The sequence below is a fragment of the Pinus tabuliformis genome, chromosome 4_2, assembly GCF_031772625.1.
Source record: "Pinus tabuliformis cultivar Carrire ecotype Pingquan chromosome 4_2, CPIR1, whole genome shotgun sequence".
Lineage (NCBI taxonomy): Eukaryota > Viridiplantae > Streptophyta > Pinopsida > Pinales > Pinaceae > Pinus > Pinus tabuliformis.
Window position 1 is genome coordinate 630,278,895 of NC_142304.1, and position 13,928 is coordinate 630,292,822.

General features: G+C 34.2%; 1 long non-coding RNA gene across 1 annotated transcript; it reads right to left on the reverse strand.

The window, feature by feature from the left end:
* Positions 1-3,675: 3,675 nt before the first annotated feature.
* Positions 3,676-4,604, reverse strand: LOC149170926 (uncharacterized). Its single transcript, XR_016259515.1, has 2 exons — positions 4,296-4,604; positions 3,676-4,191 (listed from the first exon to the last, which is right to left on the reverse strand). It is a non-coding gene; the product is annotated as an uncharacterized LOC149170926 (long non-coding RNA).
* Between the last annotated feature and the right edge of the window lie 9,324 nt (positions 4,605-13,928).

Below are 13,928 nucleotides of genomic sequence, written 5' to 3' on the forward strand. Positions count from 1 at the left end.
TCTATGTCTTATATTTCTATTGTCAAGGTCATGTAACGGCCTATGTCCGGGATGAATGATGTAATGTACTTGGTTGTCATATGTAAATTTCTGATGTAACCCCACTTGGTTGGGAGGATGATCCCCACTTGGTTGGGTGATGAATGTATGTGTAGAATCTTTTGGTGATAGGAAGGTCATTTGGTGTATGGTGGTTTATGGTTCTTCTTGAAGAAAATTTCTTTTGCAGATCTGGTCTACAGTCAGGGGGAGCACTATCAGCACAGCAAAACAGAGTTTTCAGCATGTTCTCAGGGGGAGCATAACCCTTTGCCCTTGATGACAAAGGGGGAGAATGACTTTGAAGATCTTGGGGTTGCCATCAAGTCCAAAGGGGGAAATTGTTGGCATTATGACTCAGGTTTGGTGCTATGGCACAGGTGTTGTCCTTGATGGCAACTCACTCAAGTGGCAAATCACTGTTCATGCTCTCAAAATGATAGAAAATGAGATACTCGCAGATGCGCTTAACAAAAGTTGTGGACCCGCAAGTGCCTCTAACAAGAAGTGCGGGCATACACGCAGGTTCTCCAAACAAAAGGTGCGGGCGTCAAATTCACTCACTCCAATGCAGAAAAGCACGCGCACGTGGGAATTTTTATGATTGATCCTTGGTATTTAGTCCGATGTGTGTGATCCTATGGTTTTGGTCCGTGGTACTACATCTAAAATAGTGAACCCCGGTTTTTGGGTCCCTTGTATTGGCTTTCTATGGTTTTAATACATTGTTTGAGTAAGGGTTTGCCTATAAAAAAGAAAGGAAATCAATTGGCTAAGCACTTTTTATATGTTGGATATCTTAAGAGGAACAAGATCTGAAATAATTATAATCGGTTAGTGAGTTAGAGTTGAACCTGAGCATGAGAAGACAGATCAATTGAGGGGTCGTGATCTCTTTGGCGCATGATCAGATCTGTGGATCTGACAGTCTGTGGCACATTGGAGAATTGATAATTTGGCTCTATTCAGAGGTCCGCAGGCAATCCACAGCGCAGGTGTGGTGGTACGCAGCTCAGCGATAAGAGCAGGTGCGGAGGTACACACTCCAGTAGAAGGCACAGGTGCGAAGGTGCGCAATTCAACAAAAGTCGCAGGTGCGGAGGTGCGCAGTTCAACAGACGGATCTCGTGCAGAAATCAACAGTCTAGTAAACGGAGTAGGTGCGGAGGTGCGCAGTTCAGCAGACAGATTAGGTGTGGAGGTACACTGTCAAGTAGACAAAGCAGGTGCGGAGCTTACGCAGGGTAGACAGAAGAACTGCGGATATTCGCGGGTTTCTATTAGTGAAGTTGCGGACTTTTCTTGAAATATTTGTTGGCTGCCTTTTGTCTATTGTTGTTGAATTCTGGGTTTTAAATTACTGGTATTGCTTGTCTGGTTACTGCATTCCGAGAGGCTCATTAGTTGATTGTAAAAGGAGATTGGTTGATTCACATGTACTTGATGATTATTTGATGTTCATGGATCCAGTCTGAAAATTAATGAAACGTGGTCCTTGGAAGAAAAGAAGTAGGTCAACACCTACGTACTAGTAGCTCAACTAGTACAAGAGCTAAGGGGGTTGTAGCTCCCTTCCAGGAGAGACTGGAAAACGAGAGAGGGTTGTAGCTCTCTGCAGGTTGCAGCCTGTGTACTGGTAAAGGACTTCACTAGTACAGAATCATTGTAAAAGAAGTTTCTAATTAAAAGAAGATAGAGACACATTGCAGCAGGTGGTTTTCACCCACATTGGGTTTCCACCTTATATCTGGTGTTCTTTGGTGTGATTGTCTGTTTTTCTTGTTCCTGTTCATTATTATATGGTACTGACATTCAAATTAATGGTCAACATCTAAAGAATAATTTAAATTATAAATCTAGAGGGAATATTGAAAAGAGTTTGATAATACTGATTCGCCCCCCTCTCAGTGTTATTTCCAATAGAGGCCACGTGGGAGGATGAAGAATTTATGAAGCAGACTTATCTAGGGTTGTTTAAAACCGAAAGACATCGGGACAATGTCTAGTTTCAGGAGGGGGAGATGTCATATCCCTATATTCTTTTATTATTACCCCAGTTTAAAAAAAAACATAAATGAAAGGATGGTGATTATGATCTGTTGCATGAATTAATTAATATCTATTTTTTTTGGAATTGTGGAATAATTTTCCAGTAACAGGGATGATATGTAACTTAAAAGAGTTAATATATATCAAAAGAAAAATAATAAAGAAACGGTTGCAAAACCCTAACCACTTTTTCCCCTCCCTAACTGTGGAATAGGTTCCATGAATAGGAAAGGGGGAAAAAGGGGAGGACTGTGTTGTAGAGGACAGGCAATGAGGTAATGGGTAGCTTACCACGTCTGGTGAGGATCAGATGGTAAGAGCGCGGAGCGCTGCAACTAGCTAAGACTGTTGTCTTAGAGCAAGCTGGGGGGGACTGGTCTTGAAAGACAGTCTCACGGTCGGGTGGAGGACTAGCTGCAGAAAAGCAGGTTGACTGTATTAAAAGGCAGGAGATGAAAGGGCATCTACGACAGACAACACATGTATGCGCTTCTGTCCTAAAATTTAAAGAGTCGGGAATGTTAAAAGCACTGTTTGTTGTAGAAAATTTCGCTGAAAGTGTAAGGGAGCACAGATGAGAAGTTTGTTATTTTGCTAAAGAATATTAATCTTGTTAGCTGGTATAGGAGGGAAGACCGTACAAAGGCAAGATATATCCTGTAAAGCTAACCATAACAGTATAAGTAAACTTTTCTCAGAACAATAAACAAAATGTAGGCTAGTAAGTACGGGATACTAGCTGTGGGTGGATAAGACAGCATATCTATTTGCCGTAAACCAACGAAAAAAAATAAAAAATAAAAAATAAAACTTGCATCTGTATTGTAATTAGTATTTCCGTCTGCATATTGGTTCTGATGTAATATATATATATATATAACCAGAAAACATACCTAATAAATCAAAACTAGGGTGTCGGCCAAGAGAGCAAATTTCCTCATGCAAGCAGTAAACAGAAACAATCTATGACAGCGCGCTGAGGAAGATCTAGAGTGGAAAATTCAGGTTTTCTTTCGTTCCAAGTGTTATCAAGATTTACCTGAGGGTATTACCTCAGTGTGGGAACTTAATTGTCTTAGCGTAGGAATTTCACATGCCTAACCCGCAAATCTGCCCCAGGAAGCCGGCAAGGGTGGGAAGGGTTGTAAGCTTGAAGGAACTTACAATCTGCCCTATCACCGCCGCAGTACGTCGGGACTTGGGACCATGGGGTAAAAGGGTTTCAGGCATGTATGGTAATGGGTCAAATCCTCTTAAACAGAAAAAGGAAGACATGACACATGCATTGCCGTGGTGAGAATTGTAACCATTGAGCCATGTAAATAAATATTATCCAAATAGAAAGCCAGAAATTTCCAAAACCATTTGATGGAAAGCCACAATTCATAAAATTAAAACACTGAAGGGAAAACCTCTAACAGGAAGCCGTGTAATGGTACTTTCCTTGACATGATTAACATTAAGTTTTCATAAAATCTATCCAATGAAAAACGACAGACAAATGAAGCAGTAATCCTGAGAAAAAACAAGATATCTATCTTTCAATTGGCCGTATGTAAAATGAAATATACTCCATATATTTACAAATGTCGCGAATGAGCGAATGAGCAGGGAGCGCTTATGCCCATACAATAAGAGTATTCACATACATATAAGACGAGCCGAGAACTATAGTCGGCCTAGTAAAAACAGGCATTATTCGCACAATAAATACAGTGCGAAGCCGCTCCTAAACCATGCCTATTAACATTTACCAGGAAATGGATAACCCTGAAATTTCTTGTAACAAAAGAGCTGTTGCGCTGGCCAGCAAAAGCTGTAGCCAGAGAAACTCCCGTACCTGGGAATGGAAATCGCAGAAATGGGGTTTGTGCCTAGTCCAAGCTAGCCACCGAGCTAGGGATGGCGCCCCGCCTGAAATAACAAAAGGATAGACAAACAAATAAACTCAGGTAGGTACTAGGCATGCGGCAGTCAGTGATATCTGCATAAGAGAATTAACTTAACTTATCATAACTTACCTGTAGAAATCCCCAGCGGGAGTGAGTGCGGCAATGTTTTCTTTAGTAGTTTTGCTGGCCGACTCATAACCGAAGCCTGTAGCTGCATTATACGAATGACATCAGAAGCTTAAAAAAACACAGAACAAAGGTAAAAGAATTATATAACAAAGGCAGCAGAAAATTCATAACCCTGTTCGCTCTTACCTGAGGAGCTTTGTACTAATCGCGGGTAGCTGTTCAGAGTCTGCAAGTCGCCTCCGGGACAAGCGCGGACAGAGAAAACTAAACAAACCCTCCAGGTGGGAAGAACGACTAACCCAAATGAGCCGATTTCGAGGCCAGCTGCAGAATAGGTTGGTAAGCCGCGAATATGCTACATCCATTCACCGTCGGATTGACTGAGGTAACGCCCCTCCGTCGATTCAGCGAGATTTACCATGTAGAGCAGATGGTAGGACGTGCCTGCAGGCCTCGTACAGCACGGGGCCAGGCAACAATTAATTTCCTTGAAAAACGGATAAGATTCATCACCGGGTGGCACAAGAAAAGTCCGGGCTCAGCTCGGTAGCAAGCGCCGCGTGGAGTGTTCTTGCATCAGGTTTATGATGCATCAAATGCAAGCAGTACGATGTTAATGTAGGCGGTGCAATGAGTTAATAAATCTTTGGGAGATTCATAGCAATAAGGATTTTATTAAATGTTAATCCGCAAATTTTAATTATATATGTGTAAAAAAAAATTACGTGTGTGGAGACATTACAAGGATCTTCTCCAACGGATTGAGTTTTATTTTAATGTTGATTTGACTGATCGATTCTGCTAGAGCGTACTGAGCGATGTACAAGAAGAGGGTTGTTTCAATAAGAAGTGCGCTATGTTGGAAGAAAGCTTCAGAAACAAAGTTCCATTCTTAGTTACTGAAAGCTGTGTTTCAGATTTGTGTGCTGTCTTGGTAATTGAAAATGTAGTTTTTGTTGCGTTGTATCAAATTTGTGTATCCCCATAAAGATCGTATCTTAACAGGACTGTTTTCTGAATCTTGGTAATGACTCTACGATCTATGCTTACCTTCTTCGATTCAATAAGCCTACCTCTATTAAACTGACGAGAAAACTCATGTAATTTTTGATTCCTGGACTTTAAAAAGGCTTTCGATGTTGTATAGTGATGGTTGATTCCAAGTCAATAATTCTTGAATAGGTAAACATGGTACGATTTGGAACTTGGTAAGAGGCACGTTGTTTGAGAGAACGAGGAACTTTTTTCTGGGGAGGAAGCAGCTTAATTTTATAGTATCTGAAGGTTTCAAATATTTTTCAATTAAGATCTGCTCAGTCTTCTTTGACAGCCCAAGCTATAAAATAATAGGTGTGTATTAACGAGGTAATTTCATCATTTATTTAAGGAATTAGGTCATTGAGTTTGGTTCATTCCAGTTCTCAAAGAAATTTTCAACATTTTTTTTATTTTTTTACGGTTATTTTCTTAGAAAAATTATCATATTCAAAATTACGTATTTAATTATCATTTTTTTTTTTCTAAAAAGAAAAGCACGATAGTTTTATATTAAGTCAATATAAAGATCTACATTGTAACATTGGCAGTTCATATCAGGAAGAACTGACGAGGAGACATATGGCAGATAAAATCTGAGAGTGTTTACAGATATAAGTTCCATAAAAGATGAGCATATTTAGACATAAAACAGAGATAAGGCAGATGATGCCTATGAACCTGTTATAGCATCAAAACAGGAGCAAATACTTTGCATGATGTCTGAGAAAGGGACCTTTGAATCTCTGAAGATTTTTTGATTCCGCCACTTCCAGGCAAGCCATAAGGTGATAATGAGGATGGGGCGCCTTTTCACGCATTGAGAGCACCACCATTTGAAGGCTGCATGAACAGAGTCAAAAACATTGTAAGGAAAATCAAAAGAAATGGCGAGTTCATACCAGATTTTCTGAGTAGTATTACACTGAAAGAACATATGTAAGTTTGTCTCTTCTTCAGTCTCGCACATAGAGCATCTGCTGAGGCCATGCCAGCGTCTTTTCCGAAGATTGTCCCAGGAGAGATTACGGTTATTAAAAACCAGCGATGCAAACAGGATCATTCTGGGAGGGCATCCTGTTTTCCAGAAAACAGTTGGGAAGATAGGTGGAGGTATTGTAATCTGTGAGCATATGAGAGTAGAGTAAATGTCTTTTGCTGTAGGTTCTGCCGAGCCATTTGAGAACCAGGAAAGTTGAACGGGGGAGCCACCGCAAGTGATTCCACTGTCCCTTAGAGCAGCCAAGAATAAGTTCCATGTAAGGTGAAGATCAGTTGGCAGGCCTATGACATCCGCAGCCTTCCGGGTGAATTACTAAAAAAAGTTCATCATCTTGGTTCCATATTTGTTCTACTCACCAAATTCCCACTTCAATGCAAAATGTTCATACTTTAAACCACTTTCATACATCATTGCAAAAGTCTCTCACACTACATTACAAATCACTAACTTCTTCTTATGCGGATATTCCTTGTAGTGCAGTGCACATTTTGTCACTCACTTTCACTCTACACTAAACTTGCACCTCCACTTTCTCATTCATCTTGAGCGTGGCACTCTTACCTTTTGGATTTGCTCTAATCAAATTATTTAATTATCATATCAAACACCCCTTAGTCAAATCACTTTCAAAAGGTTGAACAAGTGTTATGCAAGCTATCTTCCTTCTTCCTTAAATTTATTTTTTATTATATTAAATTTGTAAATTATATCATACTTGTATAGCTTTGCACAATAATATTGTATTGATGTTTTTCCCTTAATGTATTATCATGTCTTTATGATAATATATATTACTTTTCCCAAATATAATTTATAATTAGAACTCAATTTACTTGCCTTTAAATGACTCTCCTAAATTTAATGAACTCCAAATTTAACGAATTTTTCAATATTGCATGCTTTCAATATTAAAACTTATAATATTGAGTTATATTGAACTTTTAATATTAAATTTAATTTACATTTATTAATATTGATATTAATATCAAAAATTTTAGTCAACAATCAATAATAACAATAAAAACTTAATCATAATATAAAAAATAATAATATTTTCATAAAATTGTTGTTCACAATTACAAATTTAATAATATTACTATAGTAAATAAATATAAGATAATTAATTTAAATATATAAAATTAATAACATTTAAATCACATTACTAAAATGGTTAATTATTAATAGGAATTTTAATTTAATTATAATTTTAGTTTTAATTATAAGATAATTAATTTAAATATATAAAATTAATAACATTTAAATCACATTACTAAAATGGTTAATTATTAATAGGAATTTTAATTTAATTATAATTTTAGTTTTAATTATTAGTATTGATAGTATTAGTAACATTAACATTACTATTATAAATAATATTAACAACTTTTAGTATTAACGATAATATTAAAAAAATTTGATATTAAATTTAATTTTAATATGAATAGTTAATATTAATTTGAATATTCATTATTATTAATATTGATTAATATGTATATGAATATTACTTTTAATAATGTTAATATTTACATATATTAATTTTAATGTTAATTATTGATATTAATGACATTTAATTAATAATATTAATATTATTAATGACATTAATATTATAACTAAAACAATGCATCTAACCTTTAGATTTGTGTTGTCGTCTGATCACTTAAAAAGTGGGCAGGTTGGAGTTATCATAGGCATCTTAAGGATTTCGGGTGCTAAACAACAAGAGCGTTAATTTACCAAATGGACCCGAAATCCCTTTTAGCATTGCTTTATTTTTGTTTCGGGTTCGTATGAACAGTTATCATCCAGATGAGTTGATAAAGCTTTTTGGGATCTCGTGACTCCAAAGGATTTCAGACAATTAAAAAGCTCGAGGGTTATCTTCGATATCGGACCCAAAAAAGTTTAGAGAGCTAGAAAATCTTCATTTCGGGTCAGTTTAAAATGTTAAAGGGTTACCATCATGGCTAATCGAGATTACCTTTTATCCATTGGATTCGTTGATGGTTGATCGAATGGTTAATCGATCTTTTGGTTATATTTGGAACTGTTTGTGGGCCATAGGCACAGTGTTTTCTTTCGACATTAATATTATAACTAATATTAATATTAATATTTATGAAAAATATTAAAAACATTTGGTATGAAAAATACTATTAATAAGTTTTAATTTACAATATTCTTCATCATTATTATTATTATTATATTTTCGTATTAATATTAATTAATACATTTTAGTATTAATATAATTCACATTAACAACATTAAATATAAATAAAATTTAATATTTAGTTTTAATATTATTTACGAATATTAATATTAATATGAAAATTCATTATAGATTATAATATATAATATAAATATATGAATATTAATACTACTTTTAGTATTATTAATATTTATGTCAATATGAAAATCAACCATGGTCAATGATGGTTAACCATGTTTATTTTAGGCTTTATAATATTCATTCAAATATCACATTGTGAAAAAGATTGTCTCAATATGAAAATCAATCATGGTCAACTATGGTCCAACATCACATTGTGACAAAGATTGTCACAATATGAAAATAAACTATGGTCAACCATCGTCGACCATGGTCAACCATCGTCGACCATGGTCAACCATGGTCAATCATGGTCAAACATGGTACAATGTATCATTATGAAAAATATTTTATCAATATGAAAATCAACTCTGATCCATCATGGTCAACCATGGTCAATAGTCATGGTCACATTGTAACGAAGATTGTCTCTTGGTTCAACAACAATAGCCATCCATGGTCAACCATGGTCCAATGTCAATTGTGACAAATATTGTTTCAATATGAAAAATAAACCATGGTCAACCATAGTCTCACGTTGCATTCTGACAAAGATTGTCTCAATATGAAAATAAATCACGAATAACCATGGTCGAACGTCACATTGTGACAAAGATTGTGTCAATATGAAAATCAACCATAGTCAACAACGGTCAACCATGTTTATTTTTTGCTTTATAATATTTATCTAACGATTTATATACCTAGGGTATATAATATTATGCCCTTAGATTTGACATTATTCCCTTGGGTCTATAATCACCCCGGTTTTTAGTATTAATTCGTTTGTTTATTACTCACTAGGGTTTATAATATTAATCCCTTGGGTTTATTAATCTAAGGGTCCATATTCCTAGGGTATAATATTATTCATATGGTTTATAATATTAATCCTAGGATTTAATATAAATCCATTAGGTTTATAATCATGGTCAATTATGGTCAATCGTGGTCAACCATGGCCCAATGGCACATTGTGACAAAGGTTGTCTCGATATGAAAATCAACCATTGCCAAGCATTGTCATTTATGGTGAACCATGGACCAATGCCACATTATAACAATGATTGTCTCAATATGAAAATCAATCATTTCCAACCATATTCAATCATAGCCAATCATGTTCAACCATGGTCAAATGTTGCATTGTGACAAAGATTGTCTCAAAATGAAAATCAATCATGGTAAAACATGGTAGATATGAAAATCAAGCATGATCAACCATGGTTAAATGTCACAATGTGATAAAAATTGTCTCAATATCGAAATCAGCCATTATCAACCATAGTCAACCATTATCAACCATGCTCTAATTTCACATTATGATAAATATTTCCTCAATATCAAAATCAACCATGGTAAATCATGGTGAAAGATCATCAATAGTCATGCTTATAATATGATAAAGATTTTCTCATAGTACAATGTCACATTGTCACAACCATGGTCATCCATGGCCAGCTATGGTTAACCATGGTCGAACGTCGCACTCTAACAAAGATTGTGAATATGAAAATCAACCATGGTCAACCATGCTCCAACGTCACATTGTGACAAGGATTCTCTTTATATGAAAATCATGGTCAAGCATGGTCCAATGCCACATTTTGAAAAACATTATCTCAATATGAACATCAATCATGGTCAACATGATCAACCATGCTTTTTTTAGGGTTTATGATATTTATCATAGGGATTATATACCTTGGGTTTACAATATCAATCCTCTGGTTTTTTTATGCTTTTAGTATTAATCCATGTCTCACCGTGAAAATAAATCATGTTTATTTTAGTCTTTGTAATATTTATATTTGAGTTTACGAATGTTGGGTTTATAATATTAGTCCTTTAGGTTTAATATTATTCCCTTGGGTTCACAATCCCTTGGGGTTTTAGTATTAATCCCTTGGGTTTATTATTCATTTGGGTTTATAATATCAATCCCTTGGGTTTATTATCCCTTCAATCATGGTAAAACATGGTAAATATGAAAAAAAGGCATGCTCAACCATGGTTAAACGTCACATTGTGACAAAAATTGTCTCAATATCAAAATCAGCCATCGTCAACTGTTATAAACCATGCTCTAATGTCACATTGTGATAAACATTACCTCAATATCAAAATCAACCATTGTAAATCATGGTCAAAGATCATCAATGGTCATGCTTACAGTATGACAAAGATTGTCTCATAGTACAATGTCACATTGTCACAACCATGGTCATCCATGGCCAACTATGGTTAACCATGGTCCAACGTCGCACTCTGGCACAGATTGTCAATATGAAAATCAACCATGGTCAAGCATGCTCCAACGTCGCGTTGTGACAAGGATTCTTTTTATATGAAAATCATAGTCAACCATGGTCCAATGCCACATTCTGAAAAATATTGTGTCAATATGAACATCAATCATGGTCAACATGATCAACCATGCTTGTTTTAGTGTTTATGATATTTATCTTAGAGATTATATACCTTGGGTTTACAATATTAATCCTTTGGTTTTTTTATGCTTTTAGTATTAATCCGTGTCTCACTATGAAAATAAATCATGTTAATTTTATTCTTTGTAATATTTATATTTGGGTTTACAAATATTGGGTTTATAATATTAATCCCTAGGATTTAATACTATTCCCTTGAGTTTACAATCCCTTGGAATAAAACCGTGCTTGAAATTTGAACCGGAAATGACTGTCATTAACTCTTTTAAACGTCAGGAAGTACGTGCCATGATGTCTCACATCAGTTAATGCAAGGAAGGTGACCTTGATTGAATTATAGACAGAAAATAATTGTCATTTTCAAAATCTGGACAATGGTTGAATTTTGGACAAGAAATGGCGGCCATTGACTCTTTTAAACGTGGGGGAGTATATGTGATCGACGTTTTTATACGTCAAAAATACATTTGATCATTGATGGTGTGTGCATTTTTGTTTTTGCGAAAAGTTATGCTTTAAACTTTGTTGATTAACGGTGTTCGTTTACTAAAGCATTCATGGTCGAACATAAAATTCTCAACCATAAGTTTTAATTTATAAATATTTTTCGTTACATTATTATTTTACTTTACATTATTAATGTCTATATGATAGTTTATTAATAATATCACATGTTTAAAAATTTATAATTTTATATACATATATTAATTTATTTATTTAAAATATAAAAAAATATAATTATTTTAATTAAATATTAATTTTATTTATATAATTAATACAAAAATTATAATTTTGTATACATATATTAATTTATTTATTTAAAATATAAAAAAATATAATTATTTTAATTAAATATTAATTTTATTTATATAATTAATATTAAAAATATTTTAAAATTTTAAATTAAAATTATGAAAACCAATTCTAAAATAAATATATATTTTAAAATAACCATAACATAGGAACAAATTAAATTGTTAAGAACCACACATAAAAATCAATATACATAAAACACCTTCAAATCTGAAATATTGGATTAAAAAGCATGAACAAGCTTTCCCAGATATTTCACAAACATCTCACGTCTAATGAACTCTCTCTTTCAAAATATTAAGTCCCGCCATGGAAGGCAGGCACGTTGTGGATAGCACAATGCAGTTTGAGAAGTCTAAAATTGATAGGAGATCAAATTTTTATAATTTAGTTGCCCTGAAACCTTGTAGAGATGAAAATCTCCACTGTCTTAAAAAAGGAGAATAAAGTTTAACCATCCTCACCGTCATGGTCGCAACATTTCGTTTTTCAACACTACATCATGGAAAGCGCAAAGCTGATTCAGAATGAACACGCCTACGCTAAAGCAGCTATGATTTAGAGTCTTTAGGTTACAGAAACCCCTTTTAAATAAAGCATATTATAGATTTTAAAAGTTATATATAACCGGAAACTAACCAGAATTGGCATAACATAGTAGGGAATTATGAAATTTACTGTCCAAGACCAATGATGCATAAAGATTATTGATATGGGTTATTTCGTTTTGGAGTGTGCTAAGAGTGATTCCTTAAAAGGAGTGAGCAAAGTTTATTCCCTTTTTAATAATTATCACTAGATTATGAATAATCTCTTCAAATTTTTCTTTTATTTATGTAAATTTTTATTGATATGGGTTATTTCGTTTTGGGGTGTCTTAAGAGTGATTCCGTCGGAAGGAGTGAGCAAAGTTTATTACCTTTTTAATAATTATGCCTAGATTATGAATAATCTCTTCAAATTTTTCTTTTATTTATGTAAATTTTATGTTCTTTTTTTTGTGTTTCTATTGTTGGTGAAAACACAATCTAGAAGTATTTTTTTTATACTAGTTAATATTGATAGTCTGCATATACCTTGAGAAGCATGAATGGGTGAAAGTGATAATGTTTGGAATCCAATATTTAGGGCCCATGTTGACATGATGCTTGGGAGTACAATGCCTCTCATAAGAGGTCTCATCCTCAATTATCTAGGTTTCTTGATGAACGAGTTTACGAGTGATTTCTTTGTTGGAAAAAATATTTATAGTGGGAGGGGTGAATCAGTATTTCTAAATAGAGCATATTATAGACAGAAAAAGTTATACATAAACTGAAAGTAACAAGAATTGGCATGCCATAGTTTGGATGAACAGAGGGAATTATAAAATTTGTCGTCCAAGACCAATGATGCATAAAGATTATTGATCTAGGTTAGTTGGCTTTGGAGTGTGCTGAGAGTGATTCCCCTAGAAGGAGTGAGACAGGCTAATTACACTTTTGATAATTATGTCTAGATTATGAACAATCCCTTCAAGTTTCTCCCCATTTATGAAAATATTATGTTGGTTTCCTGTTTTTTGTTGTTATTTTGGGTGAGGACACAACCTAGAACTACTTTTTTATGCTAGTAAATATTGGTAGCCTGCATATATCTTGAGAAGCATGAACGGAGAAAGTGATAGAGTTTGGAATCCAATCCCTCACCCCACATTGACATGATGCTCAGGAGTACATGTCTCTCACAACAAACCTGATCCTCAATTATCTCCGTCTCTTGAGGAACGAGTTTACAAATCATTTCCTTGTTGGAAAAAATATTAATACAAAGAGGGGCATGAATCAGTATTAGGATAATTCTACAATGACTTCCCATTTACATTTCTTTTTTCACCTGGAAACCATTCATGTGTGTAACCATCAACAAATTATGCAAACAACATCAAAAATCAATACATGAACATCACAACAACATCACGAGCACATACACATATGAACACAGAGAATTAATGTAGAAACTAATGAATGGAAAAATCACAAATATTGTTTTAGTATCATACAAATATAAATCCGCTACTTAGATTACATCATGTTTCATGAGAACTCACTCACATGAAACACAAACTCTATTAAATTATTTTGCTAGCACCAACTAGCTGAAGGCACGAACTCCCTTATGTGTTTTTATAGCACTCACTAGTAAGAAGCACC